The following is a 24665-nucleotide window of genomic DNA, read 5'->3' as shown; positions in this document are numbered from 1 at the left end:
AGGATACAGAACATACCTGAGGGATTCTCCTTTTAAAAAAAAAAAATGTGCACGCCAGCTGGGTTGTTCCTCCTCTCCTGTTGGGGTGTATGTGCTTTTCTCTCAGAAAAACCACTTGCAATTGTGTTTCTAGTCTCCTTTCCTTTATTCAGCCACAAATAGTTAGAGCAGGAGCAGAGGCTGCGTCCCAGCAACCCGACTATGAGCAACCAGGCATGCCTTTGGTCTGCAACGGTGTCTGTTCTTTTCTTGTCAATTCTTTCGTGCTCCCTGGGTAGCCTCCAAAGCAATTTTACAACTTAGCTGCTGGCACGAAAGTGCCTTTCACTCTTCCCATTGCCAAATTCCTTGGGCAGCTCATTTCTCATCCCTTTCTCTAAGAAAGCAAAATGAGATCTCTCCGGAGTACACAGGCTCATCAACAATTGAGGGTGAAGAGCAGCCTGGCTCAGTGCGTGCGAGGAACTTCACACATCGCAGAGACCACTGCTTTTCGGAATGCAGCAGCGACACGGAGAGATTCCCAGCCTCTTGCATGGAGAGCGGCTCAGCTCCCTCTGCTGCTGCTGTAGCTCCCTCTGCTCTGTGAGAGTGAGCCACAGCCCTAGCTCACAGAAGATATACACAGTGGACGCTGCCAGGTGTGGCCATCACCACTGCACTGACAACTAACTGTGTGGGGCACACATCATCTTTGGGGAAATGCCTGAATGCCTAATCTTCCCTTTATCACTGGAAGCTGACCTAAGAAACAATCATATACCCAATTCTGCTAGCTGCATTAGAATAACATGGGCAATTATTAAATTAACTATGCTATTTAATAATAACTGTTTTAGATTTAGTTGACTGTGCCTGGAATCATGAAAAGTACTCAGTCTTCAGTATAATTCCCAGTTAGACACAAGAAACTGCTGAAGAACTCCTTATTTAGATGAGGGAGATACTGATATCCCATCCCAGGTGGTTTTTCTTTTTTCTTGTAGTTTTTGTGAAATTACATTTGAAGGTGATTCCTCAACGATGTGAATTAAAAACACATATCCATATCAAAGAAGGAAAAGGTGAAGACATAGTGATACAAAGGTTTTGCTTCTCACTTAGGAATAATGTCTTCCCATTTGATGTTAACATTTTAAAGATCTGGCTAGGAATTGAATGGGCTTGCTTTCTTTTTTAGTTTTGCTGAGTAGAGGAGGTGGGGGAGTAACAGCTCCTACTTCCATCAATTAAGCATTTTCAATCCTCTAACCCTCCTGTTGAAACAAATATAAAAAGCACTGAATCTTAAAATAGAGTCTTAAAGAAGCTCAAGTCCTGGAATAATTTGTAGGTTTTAAGCTGCATCTGGTCTACTGGCTTAGTTCTTTCTTCTTTGCTTTGTAGAAAATGGGAGGATGTTTCCAGGACTAAAGAACAATCAACTAGTAGCTGAGATTAAACAGTATAAGAAGCATGTTTTCAGATTTGCATGACATTTTTTCAGTACATTTAAGGATGAATGTGTTTAGATCAATTTTAGAATTGACTCTATTTTCTCCATAAACATTTAATATAGAATAGCTGCCAATAAAACAAATAGAACATTTTGGGACAAAAACGTTGCCAAAACATATTCTACCTACCATACTTACCATAAATAATTTCTCCATGATTTAAAAAAGAATGTCCCCAAATTTGATAAAATATTTGGTCTAGGTACTGACAGCTGAGCATTCTCCATCCCTAGCTTTCAGCCCCAACTTTAGCTCATAGAAGCACAGCTTTCCCAACCTGCTGCTTAAGTGACTGTTAAGGACTTGAGCAGCTGCTCAGTCTAATGATCTGCATCAGGGGGCAAACTCTGGGGCAGTGTGATCCCTGCCTTCAGTACTCACCAGAGTGGCCAACCAGGAAAAAGCTCTACTGCCCCCGGCTGTAAGCACTTGAGAGTCGGAAAGGAAAACTCTTTAGACCTAAAAGTACAAGATAGGGCAAAACTTGACATTTTTATACAGAAAAATTCATGGTAGTTAATACACTATTTTGAAAAAGATCCTCTAATACATAGAGGAAGGAGCATGTATTCATGGTTTTGTTTTTGGTTTTCAATAACAAAATCAAAATGCTGAAGCTGTGCTAGGCCAAGAACACCCAGGACCCAATATTGTGCAATATATGTGAGTCCTCGGTACACTGAGTATAATATCAGTGATTTCAGGATTTAAGCTGATTGAAGGAATATAAGTAAGATGATTCTAAATATGTGGTCTATAGAATATGTCTGTAGTATATGAAAAGTTGTGAAAATATTGCTGTAATTCAAATATTCACATAAAGGCAATGACACCAGAGGTGGTGATCATCCATCTTTACTGGTAAGAAGAAATGCTTCATGGACACTGCAATGCCAATGTGTGTTCCAATTAATACACTCCTTAGCCCTAATGATCAGGATTCCGGTCCTATATTTAAAAATGGAAATTGTTTGCATCTCTGCGAGTGGTAGGAATCATATACTTGAGGGACACTGACTGCTATTAAAATTTCACTTCTAGAAAGAGTAACAGGAATTTACGACTTTATTGACCTCTGGAGACACTGAAATTCCTAACAGGACTTCCTTGGCTCTTGATGGGTAGCTTTCACTTGCTGAGTACCTGAGGTTAATGATACATAATTACAGTGATGCAAATACAAGTTAGAATCCTGCATATTCTTATCAACACATACATTCCATTTCTGCAAAGAGCTTTTCAGATTAGTAACACCAAACAATACAGTGTAAGAAATGAGTAATTTCCACTTACTTACATTTCACTCTACAGGCACGTGCCCCCAAACTTACTAAAAAGATTGATTAAATTATAAAATCATTTATCCTCCAAACTTCAGCAGTAATTTCAGGAAGAATAAAACCTTGGGGCATTATTCACCTCTCATATCCCAAGGCATAAATTGGGCCATATCATTGATCTCATGTATGGTTTGGGGGGAAAAAGTAAGTGTCCAGATCATTGATCATTTTTTATTAGTAAAACCACAAAACCAAAAGGATAAAGAAATTCTGGTAGAATTCTGATATTATCTGTGTACCTGAATTTAAGTAACCAAGGAATTCTTGAAAAAGCATACATCAAACCTGTGTGCACTGAATTAGATTTTCACCTTTCTAGAAGACCTCTCTGTTTCTTTTGGAGAACTGATAACCAATTCTTGCGGCTCACTCTTTAAACAAACAAAAATCTCTCTGAAAGTCACTGCCTTTCTGTATCTATGTAAATGAATTGGCAAAATGGTTCATTTTCAAGATAATTGAGAACAAAAACCATAGTTACTTTTAAAGTAGCAAGCTGAGTTGTCAAATCTATATAAGTAGATAATTTATAGAGAAGCAAATATTTGGGACTAAATCATCTAACAAATTTGAAAGATGTAATTAATGAGAATTGCATGATGCAATACACACATTAAGTTCTATTATTAAAACTTTCCATTAAATTATGGGTCCTTTAAAGATTTCACCTTTGAGCAGAAGTGAGAGTGTGAAACTGTAGAGATAAGGTAGTACAATGCAGTGCAGCTTCCTCTTTGCCCACTCTCTCTGTTTGTTCATTCTGGGAAAGTCAGCTCTCATGTCATGGTGACTTCATGGAGGAAGCCCACCTGGCATGGAACTAAGATCTCCTAAGATAGCTACTCAGAAACAGAGCCCTCCTAGACACAGTCAAGTGAACGAGCCATTTCAGAAGATGACCCTCGAAATACATTCAAACTTTGAAATGACCAAAGTCATTGCTGACACACTTGATGGAAGAGTACAAGAAACTGTAAGGTAGAGATACTTATGTAAGCTATCGCTGACCAAGAAAAACTAAAATAATAAATTTTCACTATTGAAGTAAAGAAACAGTATTTTTGAAATTTCCAAAAGAGGAATTAGGTTGCCTATTATTTAACTGTGGGATTTCAATGCACCTAAGTGTTAAATAAATCTAGGTTCAACAAATTCATTCACAAGATGACAGTGTCGTACTTCTCTAATTATGCTTGGCAGCACTCTTGTCTGTGTATTTCTTAGCAGTTTTATAAATCTCTATTTTACCACTGGTTTATTATCATGTATGTTAAACCATTAATTTACTTGTCTGTCTATCTTTCCTTGCTAGACAGTGGGCTCATTGAGGGCGGAGACTATGGTCCACTCATCTTTGTATTCCCAACACCCAGCTGAAGATCAGACTCATTAAAGGTAGTTTAAGTGAGTAACATTGTGCTTATAAAAGCACAAAGTTAATGAGGTTTAAGACATGGGTTGAATTTCTATGTAGCCTATTAGCTTTCTTCTATTTATTGGTCCAAATGGCACCCTAAATTCTCACCAGCTGCCTCACACATAAATGAGAACAAACTAAGTACATATTCCAACAGTCACTGGTATCACAATAATATCTAAAGTTCAACAACCTTAGCAATGCTTTTACATTTATTTTTTATTTGATACTGATCTTTAAAAACCTATAAAAGATTACAGTGACATTTTTACTGTTCCACACAATAGTGATAAAATAGGCTCAGGTTGTATAGTGCATCTGATTGTACAGAACTAGTAAATGTTAGAGAATGGATAAAAAACTTCTACTTCAAAATTGATTCCACTGCAAATCTGACATTATGATAGATGGCACAATTTGTAAGTTTTGTTAAAAATTTTAATTATTAAAGGGAGTGAAATTATTCAAGAAGACACTCGTAGAATATTTCTGCCTGGGTAATGATCATTATTAGACTTTGGGTAATGATCATTAGATGTTGAATGTTGTTGAGTGTAATAGCATCTATAATTTTCTTCAGCTACTTTTTTCCTTTAGTAAAATTAGAGTCAGCACTGTATTCCAGCAAATCATCAAATGAAGGTATTCTAAAAGAATATCTAAATTTTTTAAGAGATACAACATTTGGACAGTAGTAAGTTGAATTTGTTCCATTTTTCTTACTCTTTTCACTTGTGTTGGTTCAGGAAACCATGATTAGCAATATAGCACAACATCAGAGAGCTCATACTATGTATGCATCAGGGTTCCTGTTGCTAATTTGGGCTCTAGCAAGTACTTTATTCTGACTTTAGTTAAATTTTTTAACCTCTCTAAATTTAGTTAAAATGAAAAAGGTTTTGAGAGAGAAGTCACGAAAAAGTTGAAGCCAACTGTTCAAGAACAAAATCTTCACAGGATCTATGGGCAGATTTTTTTAAACCAATCAATGCTGTTTCACATTTTACTAACTCATGAACCCACAAATCAATTTCAACAAATTGGCTTTTGTCAGATAATCTTATTAATACCCAAGAAAGACAAATACTTCATTAAAGAAAAACAGCTTCATGTAATTTATGTTTCCTCTTACTTCCCTGCCTCCACCACCTTGAACTGCATGATGAGTTGTCTTTAATAGTAGTTCAAGGAAGCATCTCTTGAAGCTGGTCGGATTAAGTAGGAGAGCAAACAAATCCACAGATAACAAGTAAAAAGTACTTGACAAGAGATCCTCACCAATCCTTAACATAATCAGATTGGGGCCGAATATAGCTATCTGAACCTAATGTGCACTTTTGTAAAGAAATAGGAAGAAGCAATAAGGAACGTGAAAGACTTGAGAACAGGAAAATTCAAAGTAAAAAGAAAATGATTAAGCAAACATGTTTTCTTGAAAGCAGGGTGGCCATTTGAGAAGAGCATCAACTCAGTATGATGTGCAAAGTGTTTGTATCCTACAAAATTAATTTTATATAAAAGCAAGGAATAGGAAAGGAACACATTCAAATCCCATACAAAGTTGTTAGAGGAAAAAAAATGAGTTTATAGAAGTATAAATATCCCTCCAGAAAATGGAAACATAACATAAAAAAGACCATAAAACAGATTAAAAAGTAACAAAATACTTGAAATAAGCATTAAAAACTTAAGGAAATTCATAGAAAATAAAATATAAAAGAATAGCATAAATTAGAATTAGAAAAACTATAAATAAGGTGATAGAAAAATAATTAGAAGCAAAATTGTTTCAGAAATTGGAGAAGGCAAAAGTTTATAGATAAAGCTGATGTCACTTCAAGAGATATGTTAAAAATAAGTAAAATGTTTAAGTAAGAGATATATAAGGATAAAAAATATTTATGACAAAATGACAATTATGGAAGTGAGGCAAAAAATTTAACATACATACACGTAATGGGAACCCGCAAGGAAGAAAAAAAGGTAAAACTTTAATTCAAAGGACATTTACTGAAATTTAAAACAAAAAAAGGTAATTGGAATATGTTGTTATGAAAGCACATACTACATGCCTGAAAAAAAAACAATCAATAAAAGAGCAATTCCAGAATAACTCTAGCAAGTTGTCTGGACTTCCAGACAAAAAGACCAACTTACTTATAAAGAAAAAAGTCAGAAGGTCTTCAGTGTTTTTGGTTTTTTTTTTTTTTTAAAGCTTTATACCAGAAAGCCACAGTTTCAAGAATAAGGTACTTAAACAAAGAAAATATGAGTCAAAAATTTGATATTCAGACCAACTGACTTTGAAGGCTAAAGAGTGTAATCTGCAATAAACAGAGAGAAACTAAAGGAATATTATTTCTGTGATCTCTTCCTGAGGAATACACTCTAAAAAGAACTTGAGACAACCAATGCAAATGAGGACATGCCCGTATAAAAAAACTGGTGACCTTGAGCACTGATGGTTGTTAAAGAAAAAGAGAAATAGCCAGATGTCTTCTACCTTCTTACAGAATAATTTAAAGATACCTGTGAAATAGTTCCACCAATGAAAATTGAACTTTAAACTAATCAAGTCAGCAGATTCAACGAGTGATTCAAAGACAATTTAAATAATAGAAGAATATGTTAACTATTCCACAGGAATCTGCTCAGCCAAACTCTGAATGTGGGGACTTTATAAAATAACCAACCCTTCAGTATATTCAACAAATACATTTCAGAAGAAAAAAAAAAAAAATAAGAAACATAAGAGAGGGAAAGGGGAACCCAAAGATAAAAGTGCATGTAAAAAACATAACAGATTCCCTTAGTTAGATATTTTCTGTAATTCTGATTAAAAAGGAGAAAAAGAGAATTTGGGGGAAATAATTCTAAATTTAAATATTGAAATTAATATTTGATAATTAGAGAATTGTTGCTAATTATTAAGTAATTATATAAAAAGTTGTGTTAAAATAGCTGACATATTTAAGATGTATAATAAAATATATACAGGTAAAATGGTATAATATTTCAGATGATTTTAAATTAATATAGACTAAGGAGTAGGGTAGAGGCATAGAGATGAATGATTGGCTGGTCATAGGTTAATAATCACTGAAGTCATCTGATAGATATGCAGGAGTTCATCTGAATAATCTGCCTACTTTTTTATGTTTAAAATTATGTATAATAAAATATAGTTCAAGTCATGACAAATAATCACACCATAAAGGAACTAGTTTCCCTTGTGTTATGTTGCCCGCATCTGAGTGTAACATGCCAAGTATTTCTAGACCACTATAAGTAAAAATTATCTGAGTTTATTAGCATATTCAGAGATGATAATTTAAAATGTCATTAGTGTTTCTTTCCTGCACAATTGGGTGTCCTTGCCCATAAGATGGGGGCAGAACATAGCCAACACTACTTCAGCCTTCAAAAGATCAGAAACTACTTCTCAGTGCTGATGAGATGTGACTGGAGGGACCTAGTGCAATATTTAACAAGCCTCACATAGACAAGTTTTGACGACAACAACTCTGTTGTGACAGCTACACTGTGAATGACAAATGCACCTCCACCATTGGGGAAAATGTCTTTTCCAAGGTGCTGCCTCCATAAAAAGCGTGGCAAATCAGAAATCACCTTGGTTCCTGAGATCCGTGAATGACTGTGACTGACAACATGGCTTGAAGCTGTGCTGTTATGTCCCTCCAGTGACACTGGCTGCTATTAGAGCCTCTAAGGGGCCAAAGGACCTTAAGTTGTCTTACTGCTTGTCATATCGTCATCCAATTCTAGATGGGATGCTATTTCAAAAAACATTACTTGGAGTTGAAAAAAAAATGGGTTTTTACTTTCATACTTTCATTTATCATCTTTAATAATGATGCCATAGATAACTCAGGTATGTATTCAGATCTGTTTTATTTAGATGTGAATTTAAACATCTCAGTAGAATATCTGAGCATCACTGTAAAATTTATTTTACCTTATTGAGATGTATTACATATCCTTGGAGTATAAAGAATTATGGGCTACTCACTAATTATTTGAAAAAGACCATTTTATCTACTTTTCATAGATCTTATTGTCTGTACAAATAGCTGTAAAAATATAGTGTTTGTACTAAGACTTAAAATATTTTGAGACTTAAAATACTACATCCAAAGAGTATTTAGGATTCAGGGAGCAGATCAACCATATTGACTCTTTCCAGTTAATAGATTGCATCCTAACAAAATTGTTAATTTGCTTTCAAACGTTTTTCATCATGTTCTTAGACTTAGTAGTCCCCAGTACAAAGTTATGCATGAAAAGTACAGTCTTCGTCAGGCAATTTCTCAATGCTCATTCTACTCCCAAAACAAGTTGGTCCTTTCTAATTTTACTTTCAGAAATTGTAATTCATATTTTTTTCATCAAGGTCATATCTTTCATCTGCCAAACTAAAGCTATAAATGAATAACAGGTGAAGACCATTCCTCTACGGACAGATGGACCTGCTTGTGATTAGCCAAAGTCCAGAAGATACGATCTTCCCTGAATCCTGCCAGGAAGGACTTGGGCACTAAAATAGTTGCAGCAAATCCCTCTGTCCTGACACAATTGCTTGACTGTAAATTATATTTCTGGATATAAAACCATCCAGCCTATTTGATTTCCATTCCCAAGTGTAACATTCAATTCCCCTGACAATTTCTTAGTCATTTTAGGTTTGTGAACCGTGAACTTTAGTCATTGGCTCCTTGCTCTAGGAGTTTCACCTCTGCTACCTGAAATGTGCATCTCTCTTCTTTGAGCATCTCATCTTTTCTGGAGACACATTCTGTAATAAACTTTCCAAAATATACTCTGAGCAGGGCTTCTGTTAATAGATAGTATTATTTTTTGAGGGTGTACACTTTCCTAGGATTTGTTCTAAGAGTTAGTGATATGTAATACTTATCAGGAGTTTATCGCATGGCTGTTACTAAGCTAAATCCTTTCCATGTTATCTCATATAGGTATCTCTACAACACAATGATGTTTGGTATCCTTCTCATCCCCATTTCACTCATGAAGAAACAAAGCTCAGAAAAGCCAACACATTTGCTGCAGTTCACTTATTGCTTGACTTATTTCAAAGCTTAGTGCATTACATTGTGCCAGGTTGTCTTTCCCAACTCTAAACGTTGTTGGTTTTTCAACCTAAGCCAGGGCATAATATCGATGAACTGTGAAGACAGCAGTTGGTCTTCTTATTGCATAAGAAATACAATAATTTTTAATTTTTTAACCTTTTCAAATAAAGTTCCCAGAAGAATTAAATATAAAGATGTGAGTGCACATGAGATGTGTGCTTGCTTCTGTAAACCCTGATGGAAACCCAGGCCTTTCTCATGGCTGATGCTTGCCCCCTGCTGGAGTATCTAATTTGTGCTGCACAATGAAATTCTGTCATCTACCACAAACAGCCTGGAATACATGATGTTAAATGAAATAAGCCAGGCATAGACAAATCCTGAATGATTTCACTCATATATAGAAACTCCAAAAAAAATGATCTCTCAGATCTAGAAAGTAGAATGGTTGTCACCAGAGGCTGGGAATATTGATCAGGGGTAGACTGGGAAATTTTGGGTCAAAGAATACAAAAGGACAGAACTAAGTTCTAGAGATTTATTATACAACATGGTGACTATAACAAGAAATATATTCTTGATAAAAGCTAAGAGAGTGGATGGTAAATGTTTTTTATTGGTGCATATGAATCATACAGAATGGTAGATTTCATTGTGGAATGTTCATACATGCTTATAACATGGTTTGATCAAATTCATTCCCCATTGCCTCCCCATCCCACCTCTACCTCCTCCTTCTGGTTCTCTTCTTTTACACTAATAGTCTCCCTTAAATGTTTTTATCACGGAAAGTTATAACTATGTGAGGTAACGAATATGCTAATAAACTTGATTTAATCATTGCACAATATGTACATAGACATCCCCTGAGGATCTGGTATTTAAGAGGGATTGGTTCCAGGATTCCCACAGACACTAAAATCTGTGAATGCCCAAATCCCTTAAAGAGAATGGCACAGTGTATCATATGAACTATGCACATATTGTGTATGCTTTAAATCATTTCTAGATTACTTATGATACCTACTATGATGTAAATTCTATGTAAATGTTATACTGCATTAGTGAAAAGAGAAATGAATATGTGCTTAGTACAGATGCAGGTTTTCCCGCAAATATTTGTAATCAGTTGACTTTAGGGATGAGGAACCCATGGGATACGGAGTACCAGATGAACTTTAAAGTATCCTATTGCATATGATGGATACATACAATTATGTGTGTGAAATGAATAAGTAAGCAAGCATTCTTTGCAAGATCAGAACACTTCTGTAGGGACATTAAAACATAACCTACTTCTATAGTTTTAGAAAATCTACTTTCTGATCTCCACAAGTCAATGTGTGTGAGTTGGTAGGGGGACATGCCATAGAGAGAATGACATGAATATATTCTATTGTAATTTCTTTGCATTGGGTATAACTTGCTACCTTTGATTTCAAAGGAGTTGAAATTTTCTCATGTACAAAAGGTGGCAGATGAACTCTTATTAACTATTCCCTTCAGGTGGTTCTGATGAGGCAGGGGAGAAAGCCGATATTCTGAGGAAAGAATTAATTAGAGCAGAGGCTCACCTCTGTGATTCCGTTTTATGTCTGAAGGAAAAGAAATCTTGGCATTTGCTCCGATCCATTCTCCTCTTGTCTTTACTGATGCAGTATTATTTTTTGCATCTAACTACTTGCTAAGTACTGCAACACTGAAATGGTTCAGTCAGCACCATATAAGTCTGGGTGCTGCTTGAGATAGATGACTCACTAAGTTTGCTGTGGTATCCACTAGAACTTAGAGGATCATAATTTTCTTTTTGACATGATTACAAAACCAGACCTGTGCTCTGCAAGAAATGAGTGGTCCTGGAATACAATAAGCACACACTCAAACACACACACACACACACACACACACACACACATACACACACACACACACACTTGAAAATAATTTCAAAGATACTGGAAGGAAACTGTAACTTTATATTGAGATATGAATATATTAAATATTATTGTATTCAAATCTTTGCTGCCTGTTCTGTTTCTCATATAATGATTCATTTGTCTTATATCCTTATTAAAGTCATTAGTATGAAAAAATACATTCCTTCAGTCAGCAAAATGCTTAGTATTGTCAGATATTAACTAGATACCTGATTTAAAAAAATGTAAGCAGTGATCAAAGACTATTGATGTCATTAATGTCGGATATTAAAAATGCAAATAATCTAATAGTAAACAATCTTCAAAATTCATAAGTTACTTGAAGAAGAAAGGGAGGGTTATTTCTTAGAGGACACTTATACCTCATTAACTTAGTAACTCCTAAAATGTGATAATATAAACAGAAGTGAAGAAATGAAAGGAAAGCATTGAAGAAAGATAAGTGAATAGTAGGAAAGATGTTTGCAACTTCTATGCCTTCTTCTTTCCCCAAACTTCTTGACATTGTGAGATTTCTCAGGCTGATGCGCCATCCAGAAAAGCAGTTTGTTCTGTTACAGTAAGTATTTGTGTAAGATGAATCATCTTACCTGTGTGGCAGATAGGATCGAGTCACAAGGTTTTTTAGGGATGCCTATTTTGTTATAGCAGTAATATTATCTGACGATTAAAACAACCTTTAATTCTAGGCACTTACATGCATTAACCAATTTAATACACTATCAACAACCTAATTTTTCTCTCTTTTACAAAAATGAAGGCTTAGCAATGTCACAGAGTAAAGAAATCAAGATTCAAAGAATTTCTGAACTCTTAACTACAGTGCGTTGCTCTTTCTGATTCTAAACTTGTTCTAAACCACTGTGCACCACACCCTCCAAGGTGGCAGTGGTGAGCACACTGTAATGACCACTTACATTCTGATCCTTCATCATGAAGACAAGGGCAGTATATTTCAGATGAAAGATCTAGACGCCTAGCTTCTATATTCCATAGCCCTCTTTGAAATCAGGGCAATTTCCTATCATTTCTTGGCCTTTTGGCCAAAATCAAGTGAAAACAGGGTAATTTCCTAAGTGGTAAGAACAATTCAGAGAGGAGGTCAGCAAGAGTGGAGTCCTCTAGGGAAGGAACAAGTGTTAAACTCTCAAGGGATTTATAGCCAGGTGCCAGGCAAACAGGCAAGTCATGGGAGGAGCAGACATCCCTCTGCAGAGTAGTATTGCAGCGTCTGGAGCGTCCCCAGGGAGTTCTATAGAATCGGTCACTGACTATTGGTTGCACAACACCTCAGGGATTAGGAACAGGAGACCTGGGGACCATTAAAAAGTAGGCAGTTACTCAAAAGGTGAATTTTGCTCATATATACATTTTAGATAAAGGAATACACACACACAGTAAACAACTTAAAATTTTGTAATTTTATAATTTACTCATTACCTAAGAATTATTTCTAATACCCACATTATAGTTTTTGCCTGTTATATAATATATAAAACTAGGGAAGATATGTAGGGGTAAAGTAATTCACTAGGTATAAAGTTGAGAAGAGGGTGACACATTGGCTACAGAGAAGACAAAAGTATTCATCAAATGTAACTTAATGAAAAACTTGGTATGATTGAATCTGGGATTGGCTGGAATAGATATGAAAGTATTAAAACTATTAAAATGATTCTACTGACCAAATTATGCTCTACCTTCCAAAAAGAGTTTACTTTAGGATCTAGGTTGTCAGAATGGTTGTTTACTATTCAACTAGTAACTTGCATCACATCCAGACCACATCCTTATTTTATATTGTATCAATACACATTCATAGTAGTTGCAAATAAGAAGTTATATTTTTGTCAGTTTATGTGTACATTCCAAGAGAGAGCTCTTGGCTTCTTATTTTACAAACTTTTCATTAAATGGTACACTGGTGGCCTTAAAGGTCAGTTAAACTTTAGACAAGACAAATAATACAAACTATCTCCTAAAGAATAGGGACACTCTGGTTACACTCCTGGGATCCCAGGAAACCCAAGTTACCATTTAGAGGAGAGAGAGTGGTTAGACTACAAACTTGATTAGTCTGCCACAGGATCACATACAGTTCTTACAGCAACCCTCAAAGGCAAGCACTGACTCATTACACAAAGAAACAGTCACACAGAGGTTACTTATATACCCCAGGTGACAATGGCAGAATGGAGATCCAAACCCAGACCTGGTTCTACTCAAATGGAAATGACTGCATGAAATGGGAGAAAATGGCACAATAACTTAGAGACAGTACACTTCCTGGTTGCTTTCAGTAAGCCAGGGTAAGAGAGTGATCCCATTGTTCTGTTTAAGTATATAAAGACTGCAAATTTTTAATAATGAAAAAAAAATACTTATCCAGAGAGTCCTAAATGCTGCCTTTTAGCCATTTCACTACATTTATTAAAATGCCATTATTTTCTTTTCTAAAATACAATTGGAGAAGATTCTCTTCTTAAATTTAATTTGATTACAGTGATACTCAGATCAGAAATTGTAATAAAGTCCACAGAAAAGTATAAATAGAAATTCACTTTATGAAAAACTTGTCTGTAAAATTTATTCTGCTCAACATGGTTCATCTATATCATACTGAGAATCCCACTTTACTATTATAGTTTGGATCTGTTTTCTGTTGTGAAACTTAATACACACACATGAAATCTCTATCAAGTAACACTGCAAGTGATAAGTTATCAAACTGAGTCAGAAAATCTCTGAGTCCTGAAAACCAAAGAGAGCACCTGGAGCCTTACAAAATTGTGAGCAAGCTAGTAGGTGAGGGAAGAAAATCAATGATGGGGGTTAAACTGAGATTGCCACTAGCATGAATACCAGCAAGGGTAACAGGGAGACAGGAAGCAAAGGCAGCAGGAGGAGGCTGGGATGGATAATGGAGCCCGAGTCTTATCATTCATTACTCCACCATCAAAGCATGGATATAACTCTCAGCAAGTCAGGACTTGCATCTACATTCAACACTTGCTAATCTTCCTTGGAGTCTCAGCTCTTTATCCTTGAAAGAAAGGTAGCACAAAGTCTTCAAGAACAGCTAAAAAGGCAGCAGTGGTGAGAACAGGTATTCATTCACTCTGATTTTGGCAGCAGAAGTAACAGGGAGAAAAACAATATTCTAAATCAAGAAGTCATTTGGAATCCTGAGGTTGGGTCCATTTGAAATACAGAGAATGAAGTTTTGGAGAGAAAGAATGTAAAATGTACTTCTAGAGCTGCCCAAGGGTGAGGCTGTTCGAATTATAGTAACCTGATCCCAATTCTTCAAACTTTGTCATAGCTAGGGAGAAGAAACTGGATTGGGTGACAAACTAAAATTCTCTGCAGGTCATCAGCTTTCTTTCTTTTTTTTTTTTCCATAATTTTTAAAATTTATTTTTATTGTAAACAAATGGGATACATGTTGTTTCTCTTTGTACATGGAGTAACAGCATACCATTTGCGTAGTCATACATTTACATAGGATAATGATGTTTGATTCCTTCTGTTATTTTTTCCTTCCCTCCTACCCCTCCCACCCCCACCCCTCTTTTCCCTCTATACAGTCCCTCCTTCCTCCATTCTTGCCCCCCTCACACCCCCCATTATCTGTCATCATCTGCTTATCAGCGAGATCATTTGTCCTTTGGTTTTTTGAGATTGGCTTATCTCACTTAGCATGATATTTTTCAATTTCATCCATTTGCCTGCAAATGCCATAATTTTATTATTCTTTAGGTCATCAGCTTTCTTTAGGCAGTATCTCTACAGATTTTCATGGTCCCATTAATTTATATAGGAAACATAACTCTTACTACCTCTTTAAAATGCTCTGGAAATCAGAAACAAGATTATTCTCAGACTCCTCATTCTTCTCTCAGAAAAATGTTTGAGACCAAGCAGCAAACATTAGCAACAGTTTGCTTCCTAAGAGAGAGATTTACTGATACTTCATCCCTTATCAATAGACTGATTTCCTAGAGGATGGGTCTGCTTTGTGTGTATCAAATTTGCAAACTAAATAAGCTACCCATCCCTTCAAGCCTCTCATCTTCCCCAAATTCACAAGTTTCTCCTATTTTTCATGTGCCAACATATGCAGTTTATGTTAGTTTTTGACACTGTGTTCAAAATATCTGACAGAACACGTACAGGAGCAAATGCTTATTTTGAGCATATAGTTTCAGAGGTTCAGACCATGATTAGCTGCCTTCATTGCTCTGGGCCCAAGGTGAGGCAGAAGATCAAGGCAGAAAAGCATGGAGGAGGAAAGTTGCTCACCTGATGGTATCCAGGAGGCAGAGAGAGAATGGGAGGACCCAGGGACAAAATATATCATCCCCAAGGCATGCTGCAGTGACCCACCTCCTCCAGTCATGCCCCACCTACCTGCAGTTACCACTCAGTAGTCCTCTCATGTCATTAATCCATCAAATGCATTAATCCACTAATTAGGTTCCAGCCCTCATAACCTAATCATTATACTGCCTGCATTAACACAGTAGCTTTTGGGGGGACACCTCATCTCCAAACCATAATACAACTTAAATTCCAAAGCCTATCATCTCATTAACATTCTGGTCAATATCTTATCCTTTGTCTCTCTGTTTTGCAGACAAACCCCATCTAAGATGTTGTCACATAATAGTTAAGAACAGGAGTTTGGATCAAGACAGTGCATATCTGTTTTTGATCACTGAATATTCTAAGTACCTAGCATAGTACTTCCATGTTGTAAGTTGCAAATACATATCCTCAATATTCTTAAATGGGCAAGATCTAGTGAAAATGATCTTCATGAGGAGACATCAGGATGGGGAAGGTAACTGGCCGAGCCATTGCTAGATCACCAAGTTGACAGCATTTAACAAAACCTCCGGATTTTTAGAACCAACTCTGTCTCTGTGCACTCCATCACTTTCCATGTATTCTTGAGCTATTGCCACCATCCATTTACACTCCACCACATCAGGAATGACCCAAATTTCTGTAGAGAATACTATAAATGTATTTAAGTGTTTTGGAGATGGAGTTTCAACAGCCCTGTCTCTTTGATTGTATTTTAGCCAAATGTAGAGTGCTCTAATTACTCACATTATTTTGGCTGGAACTGTTTCAATTTTTCTTATTTCCCACTTCCTTTCATTCTAATGAAATAACAGGAATACAGCAATTGGAAAGTCATGTCTCTTACTAACGCTGTCTCTGATAATTTTGTATTCCTTAATTCATCTTTGATATTAAAAAATATTTCTAGGTTGTTCTTTTCTCATTACGACTTTTTTCACAGTTTGTGTGTGTGTGTAAAAATCCAAATCAATGATATAAAATAAAAAGAGGCAGATATCTTTCCAAAGCAGTTTGGATCATTGTCTAGGTAAGGGAAATACTATACATAATTGAAAATAACATCCAGAAACTTACACCAAAAATATATATTTGTCTGAAATTGCTTTGCACTTAATGGCACTGATATTTTGGTGCTTCTTTCTCTCATCATATACATTCTAATTATCTTCTTATATTACTCAAAATATCATAAGTTAAATCATGAGATGAATTTTAGGTATATGAACCAGCTCACTTTTAAGCATTATAAGTGGATTCTGAATATGCTATTTTTTCAGTCATTTTGATCTTTAGCATTGACCTTTAATCTTGACTTTGATATCACCACAAAGTATGAAAGTCTTCAGGTAACAAGATCAGTACACTGACTAAAAACATACAGTTTGCTTGTTATAAGTTTTTGAAATATAAAGAGCCATAGCATTTTATATGCATTCATATAAAATTCCTCCTTAAATCTGAGAGAGTAAGAATACCCTCTCTCTTACACATAAACCAAAACATTGAGGAGAAATCATACTGTTCTTCCCTAAGTTTGTCCTGGGAACTGTCTAAATTTTTAGTTCTAAAACAGGCAAATCTGATTCATAACTATAGGCCATTTGAAGCCTACAGATAGCAGATGAAACCTGGACCACACAGTAGCAAATTGTAAAATTGAATGCTGACATGTGATTTAGAATATCATTCTCACCATCAAAGGACACCATGCGATGGCAGGAAGAGCCCTGGTACTGAAGCTAGCTTTGGGGTTGGCATCCCAGGCTGACCAAATATACAACTGTATATACCAAGTGCAAACCACTTTTGAACTCACTGGATTTTAGTTTCCTTTATTCACTCAATATTTACTTCCTTATCAAATGTCAAGCACTGAACTTCTAAATAAATTTATAATCATGCTTAGCACCTATCATAAAGTGAAAATGTGTGCTAAGCAATAGTAAGTTTGAAGAGAAGCACTGCCTCAAGAAACACAATCTAGTAGGACAAAGAGTCAAAATGTTGGGTTATCATAAATTCTGACATGGAGCATGCTACAAGAATGCAGCAGGGAAAAATGTAGCCCAGATTTTAGCTAAGGAAGTGATGATAATAGTTTTTGACAGTTTGAATTAAGTGAGATGGTGCACAGAAAGTGAATGGATACATAGTAGTCATTCCTCCCACAATCCATGGCTATAAGAAACCCAGGCTCTTTTAAGGATGGGTAGAAGTAATAGATGACAAAGAAAGGAGACAGGGCTCAATAAGGAGGACTGTGCTGCTCTGCTGCACATGCATCCTTCCCTGTCTGCTGCATGTCCCTCAGAGTCACAATACGTGTCTGTTCATGCCCAACTGCACACAGTATCTTAAGAAGTTCTGGATTCTGCTCTGATATTGCTTCTAGGGGATGTAAGAGCAAGGAGTGACTGGTGATGAGGAAAGCTATCAACTCTACTTGACTTACAGGCAATTTATCAGGCAACCAGAAAGACCTAAGATCTCTTCATATCCAGCTCAATTTTATGACTGCACAGGCAAAATTAGTGTCTAATACAGTGGCATCTGTAATGACAAATGAAACGGGACATGAAGATTTTATCTAAATATGCATTCTGCCTCTGGGTCATTGCCTCTAGTCACTGCCATAGAGCAACTACCACCAATTTATAAGTCATCCATTTTTAGAGCAAATTTGTTCAAACTTTAACCAAGTCCATAAAGGAGAATCTTTATCGTGCTGGTCTTGTAATACTTGAGTTATGCCTTAATATTGCTATTCCAGAAACATTCCTACGTCTAAAGATTCCTGAGGGTTGAGTTGGACAGGAACTGGAGACTCATTGCTAATGTGCCTTGATTTTTGAAGCCCCTCCCAGGAGGGAAATGGGAAGGGCCACTCAGCAGATGCCTGTTGGCACAGCCTAGCTTCCTGCTTATCCCTCATGTGTGTATAAGGACAACCATCAATTTATTTCCCTTAGATTCAAAAGCATCCGATGTGCATCAAATTAATGGAGGTTCTACATATAGAAATAAAATGTGCTCTCTTATTAGCTATGTGAATCTGAGGAAAAAGAATAATTCTTAAAGTACATTTCAAAATATTTTCAACATATCAAAGTCTGAAACACAATATAAAAAGACGCCTAAATTACCCCCTGAGAACAGTTGTTGTGAGGTGCTAATTCTGTAACAATTTGGTCTCCTCACTTCTACTACTTCACTTAATGTTTTGAACATAGAAGGGATATACATTTCACATTTTGTACTTCACAGAAATGCAAGACACTCCAGAAATATTATGTACAGTTTGCTATTTTCTTCCCCAAACCTCTGAGAAAAAAATCTGATACTGTAAGAGACTGTAAATTTCAACAACTTTTAAGTATTTTTTAATATTGTAGCATTGTAGGTTCCTTATTACTCTACATACTTTGAGTAATAGGACTTTGAATCTCCAATTTCATTTAAATTTTTAAAGGTCATCAGTTTGCCTTGGTCATCTAGCTCCTAATGAAGTGACAGCACACTATAGTACTAATTTGGTTACACATTAAAATTATCTGAGAAGCTTTCTTAAAAACAATTCTGAAGACCAGATCAGGAGCCATGTCAATTAAATCAGAACATCTAGTCTAGCAGCCAGGCAGGAATCAGTGTTTCTGAAAGACTCCAAGATGTTTCAAAATGGGCATAAAAATTTGGAAACCCCTGGCCAAGCCAAATGTGGCACTCAAATGTTTGATAATATTATGTACAATTGCTGGAAATACAAGTTAGTTGAGAAGATGATTTGAAGGAAGAGAAATGAATGGGAGAATAATTTATACTTCGAAGTCCTAGTTCAAAATCTAGTTTATTTCTGTGCAGCACTGAGCAAGCAAGTCAAAAGCTGTATGCATCTATTTTGTTTGCTGTACAATTTAAGATGAGAGTGCCCTAACAAGTCATCTTTTTTTTAAGGACTCATTTGGATTTTATTACAGGTTGACATTTACTTATTTGCCCAATTTTTCAAATTACAACTGTTGCACGATTGCCCCAGGGCGCAACTGTAGAAAATTAGCACACTAATCACATTAATTATCATAAATAAAAGGTTATCAAAGAGCAGCAAGTAACAGCATAGATTTTTTAAAGCCACATCAATGTTTATAGGAGCTCAATTCACAATAGGTAAACTATAGAAACAGCCTAGATACCCTTCAACAGCTGAATGAATAAAGAAAATGTGGTATATAGGTACAATGGAATGTTACTCAGCTTTAAAGAAGAATGAAATTCTGACATTTAGTGGTAAATGGATGGAGTTAGAGAATATCATGCTAAGTGAAATAAACCAAAGCCCACAAACCAAAGGCCGAATGTTTTCTCTGATATGAGGAAGCTAATTCACAATAAGGGATGAGGGATAGGGAAGAATATAGAGTTACTTTATATTAGGAAGAGGGGAGAGAAGGGAGGGGAAGGAATGATAGTAGAGTGAAATAGGCATTATTACCTCATGTGCATGAATGACTACATGATCAAGGTGATCCTGCAATATGTATAATCAGAAAAATGAGAAATTACACTCTATTTATGTATAATCTATCAAAATTTATAAATTCATTCTACTGTCATGTAACATCATCATCTTAACCACCAGTACTATATTTATTTCTTAACCACCCTGTTTTGATCCGTATCTACACATGTTAGAGTAATGACCACATATCCCCAGGCTATGTTCAAGGCCCTCTGAATACCTACTCTTTGGGGAAAATTCTTCTTTTCTTGTCAAGACAATGACTGCTTAAGGAATATTGTGCCATTTACCGGAATATCACCTTAGCCCACCACTACAAGCCTAAACGTTGCCCCAACCCTCACACCATTCAATGGTAGATGCATAAACATATCATCCTATACAACCTCTGTCCTTTGTTCTTTGCAAAGTTTTCCATTTACTGAGACTTACAGGGTAAGTACACTTTGGACAAAGATAAAATCCTCGTGACCAGCTGGTCTGCAGCTCTGCTGGGACATAGCCAAAGGAATCACTTGAACTTGCAACAAGATAGATTTGCTCTTAACGTAGGAATGTCCTAGGAATGAAGGTTATTTGCACTTAAAAATAAAGGATGTAATGTTCATTTTTGTGTTATGTTACAAGTAACTTTTTTTCCTCATGCTTGCTAGGAAAAAAAAAAAAAAAGTCATTAAGACCAGGAGTTTGGAGTTTGGGAATCAAATAAAACTGAGTTTTCATCCTACCTCTGAAACTTAATAGCTTAAGCAAGTCACTTAACCCATCAAAGGCAGCTACCATTTTCTTATTTGTGGAATTAGAGGTCAATACATGTTTCACAAGATTTTGTGAAGAATAAGGTGACTGTATAATTTATTCAAACCAGGACAATTTTGAGAGTGAAAAGAGCCATCACAATAATTAACAGGTTGTAATTATTCTGTGACAGAGTTCAACTAGATCAGTCCCTGGCAAACCTAAGCCAGATGGGCAGTCCCCCCCAAAAATGGTTTGGTTATGCACATTATTGTGACAAATACCAAAAAAAGCCCTCTTAGGCATGACAGATGCAAAGTCAGGGTAAAATATGAGAATTAGAGTTCAGTAGACTCAATTCAGCAGGTAAGTTGACTTCTCTACAGAGCATTCCTGCTGCCAAGTTGCCCATCCATGTATTGAGTTGAATCAGGATTGACACAAATTATAAATTTTTGCACTTGTTGCAGACATATATAAAATAACCATTAAAAGAGATTTAGCAAGAGCCCTTAGAAATCATTCACTCTTCTGGGCACAATTGCACACACCTGTAATCCCAGCGGCTCAGGAGGCTGAGGCAGAAGGATTGCAAGTTCAAAGCCAGCCTCAGCAACTTAGTGAGGCCCTAAGCAATGTGAGAGACCCTGTCTTGAGATAAAATATAAAAAAGAACTGAGGATGTGGCTCTGTGGTTAAGCACCCCTGGGCTCAGACCCTGGTACCAAAAAGAAAGAAAAGAAAAAAGAAAAAGAAAATCATTCAGTCCACTACTCATCTTTTACAGTTCAAGAAATAGCTTCAGGCTGGGCATTGTGGTGCCCGCCTGTAATCCCAGCTGCTCCAGAAGCTGAGGCAGGAGGATCTAGAGTTCAAAGTCAGCCTCATCAAAAGCAAGACACTAAGCAACTCAGTGAGACCCTGCCTCTAAATAAAATACAAAATAGGGCTGGGGATGTAGCTCAGTGGTTGAGTGCCCCTGAGTTCAATCCCTGGTACTTAAAAAAAAAAAAAAAAAAATAGCTTCAGAGAAAAGGCATCATCTATCTCCCCATGTTCTCCTCAACATGAGCATCAGAGAACAGAGTATATAACTCCGGGACGCTTTTCACCAGCTTATTACATTAAACTTCTCTGTAATATACTCAAAATGTTATTACATAAAGACCTAAAACTTTTGGAAATATTTATGAAGAAATGCACTTGCCTTGCCTTAGCAGGTTTCCTAAAAGCCTTCTGAGCACAAATGTGTCTTACTTAAGTATAACAGAGCTGCAGCCTAATGACAACCCTGAGCTTGCTCTCCCCACTTAGAAGAAAATGCATAATCATTGTCTGCTACCTTGTTTCTATCATCAGTACTGAATTCAGAATCCAACTTGACTTTCTACATTGCATGTCTTATAGTGCAGCTGGATGCTAGGGGAGGACTTACTGAACACGATCCCTAATTAAATATAAAAACCCTGGAATGTCTGTTGACACCTGTGAATCACCAACCATTGTCTTCATTTGCTAATATGAAAAATTACTATAAAATTTAGTACTGAAGAATTATATTCATTAAATCAACTGCTAAACATTAAATAAACATGACAACATTCTACAGAAGCAAAAATCTTAGCTTCTGTTCTTGTTGCTGATGATGCTATTTTGACCAAAGGAAAATGTAAAAATAACAACTTACTTAACAAAAAAGGAAATAAAAATCAAAGAGACCTCTGGGCAAAATTGCTTGACCTCTCTAATCCTTGTTTTGGTGTGTATAACGCAGGAACAAAATTGTTCACTTCACACCACTGTTGTGAATATTAAACAAATTCATAAATATAAGGTGTATACCACGTGACAGCTCTTGATAGTTGATTAGTATCCAGCACCATTCCCTGTGTTTGAAGTTTTAAAAGTTGCCATAGAGATGACCTTGAGTTGTCTTACTGGCTTTTATGTTGATTTTTTTTCCAACGTGTTTCGATATAATGTATTAAGGCAAGAGTGTTGGAAATGTTTTTCTGGATACATTTCTCTGTATTGACATTTATATCTTCTTCCTGCTCATATTTCCGACATTGAGGATAGTGGTTCCAAAAATATGAAAAGAACAAAAATAGATAGTGGAGTTTTTAAGGTCAAATATAATGTTAGTTAAACCTTATTATAAGATGCCTTCTCCACTCAAAAAGAATTAAGTTCTTAAATATCAGTTCAACAGCCAACATCAGATTGAGTCTTCTCAGGCTAAAGTGTATAGAAGAATCATTTTGAGAGAGATATTTAAATGCAAATTCCCAAACCTTATGAATAAAATCTGATTTAATATGTTTGGAATAGAGCTACAGGAATCTGCATTTCTGCAAGTCCCTCTAGTGCCCTGGGAAGATGCTTTGAGAAAAATCTCTGATGTGCCAAGTCTACGCCTTAGGATTCCACTCAGAATCCTAAACTCACTGTCTTCCAGATTTGGCTTGTATAATTAGATGATTACCACACAGAAATAAGTACTGATGAAGGTATACAGAGGGTGCTAGGGAGAAAAGGGGGGGGGGAAATGGCAAAGTGTTCCACAGCATAATTAGCAATCTTTGAGAAACTATTTTAATCTTTTTTTTTGCTGCTGTGACCTAAAGACCTGACAAGAACAATTAGAGGAGGAAAAGTTTATTCAGGGCTTATGGTTTCAGAGGTCTCATCCATAGACAACTAACTCTATTCCTTGGGGCTCAAGATGAGACAGAACATCATGGTGGAAGAGTGTAGTGGAGGGAAGTGGCTCACATGATGATCAGCAAGCAGAGAGATGGCACTTGTTAGATATAAAATATATCTCCAAAAGGCAACCCCAAAAGCCCACCTCCTCCAGCAACATCCTACCTGTCTATAGTTACCATCTAGTTAATCCCTATCAGGGATTAATTTGATGTTTTTGGTTAAGACTGTCATATCCCAGTCATTTCACCTCTAAGTCTTCTTTCATTGTCTCACACATGAGCTTTTGGGGGGGGGAAAGCTCACATCTAAACCATAACAAAAATTATTCTGTGCAAAATACTTTAGATAATATGCAACTTACTTTCTTACTTTTCTCTTAAAACAATAAACACTGCACAAATCCAAATGAATCTTCCACAGGTTTCCTGGTTACTTCAAAGACTAATTCCCAAATAGATGCTAAATTTTTAAACCTATCTGTCCATCTCCTTTCCAAGAAGTTGAAAGTGATCAATAATTCAGAAAAATGACTAAACATCTGCTAAGTAAGAAGGCACTGTATCTGGTGGCCTGTGGCTATCCTCCAAACTAAACCATGAGAGAACACCAAAAATATTGATAACTGTTTAATATGCACCAAGCTTCTCCATTGAAGACTATGGTTTACCTTTACTATATTCTAATCACCTGTCCAATTCTCTGACTCCCTCACTACAGCATGAGTCCCTGCAGGGAAGTCCCTGCAGGTGTCCTGCCAGTTGCTCTATCTCCTACATCTAGCACCAAATCAGTTATGAATGAATTAATGGAAAATATCTTTAATGGTTTATCCTAGATAAGAATACACTTCCAGTTCTGTAGGCACAGTATGACTGAGGATCTGAATTCTCTCTAGCTGTACATTTTAACCATTCTCCTCCCTTTCACTTCAGCCTCTAGTCTCTCCACATAACTCTCTGTATCAACTGTGTGCCTTCATTCTACTTTCCTCTGCTTGAAAGACTACTATCACTGCCACTGGATGATTTCTATG

At 36.2% G+C, this 24665-nt stretch overlaps 1 protein-coding gene across 2 annotated transcripts in view; it reads right to left on the bottom strand.

Annotated features, from left to right (window-relative positions):
* UNC13C (unc-13 homolog C) overlaps positions 1-24665 on the bottom strand; it is an 869114-nt gene that overhangs the window by 623378 nt on the left and 221071 nt on the right. Inside the window, exon 3 of one of the 2 annotated variants that reach the window (XM_079129872.1) lies at positions 1878-1955. The gene's annotated coding sequence lies outside the window, so the exon portion shown is untranslated. Of the gene's footprint in view, positions 1-16; positions 598-1877; positions 1956-24665 lie in introns of those variants that run through there. The other variant, XM_079129871.1, reaches the window with a different exon arrangement.

This window comes from Sciurus vulgaris (genome assembly GCF_902686455.1).
Source record: "Sciurus vulgaris genome assembly, chromosome: 2".
NCBI lineage: Eukaryota > Metazoa > Chordata > Mammalia > Rodentia > Sciuridae > Sciurus > Sciurus vulgaris.
This window is presented reverse-complemented; position numbering and strand designations above follow the sequence as displayed.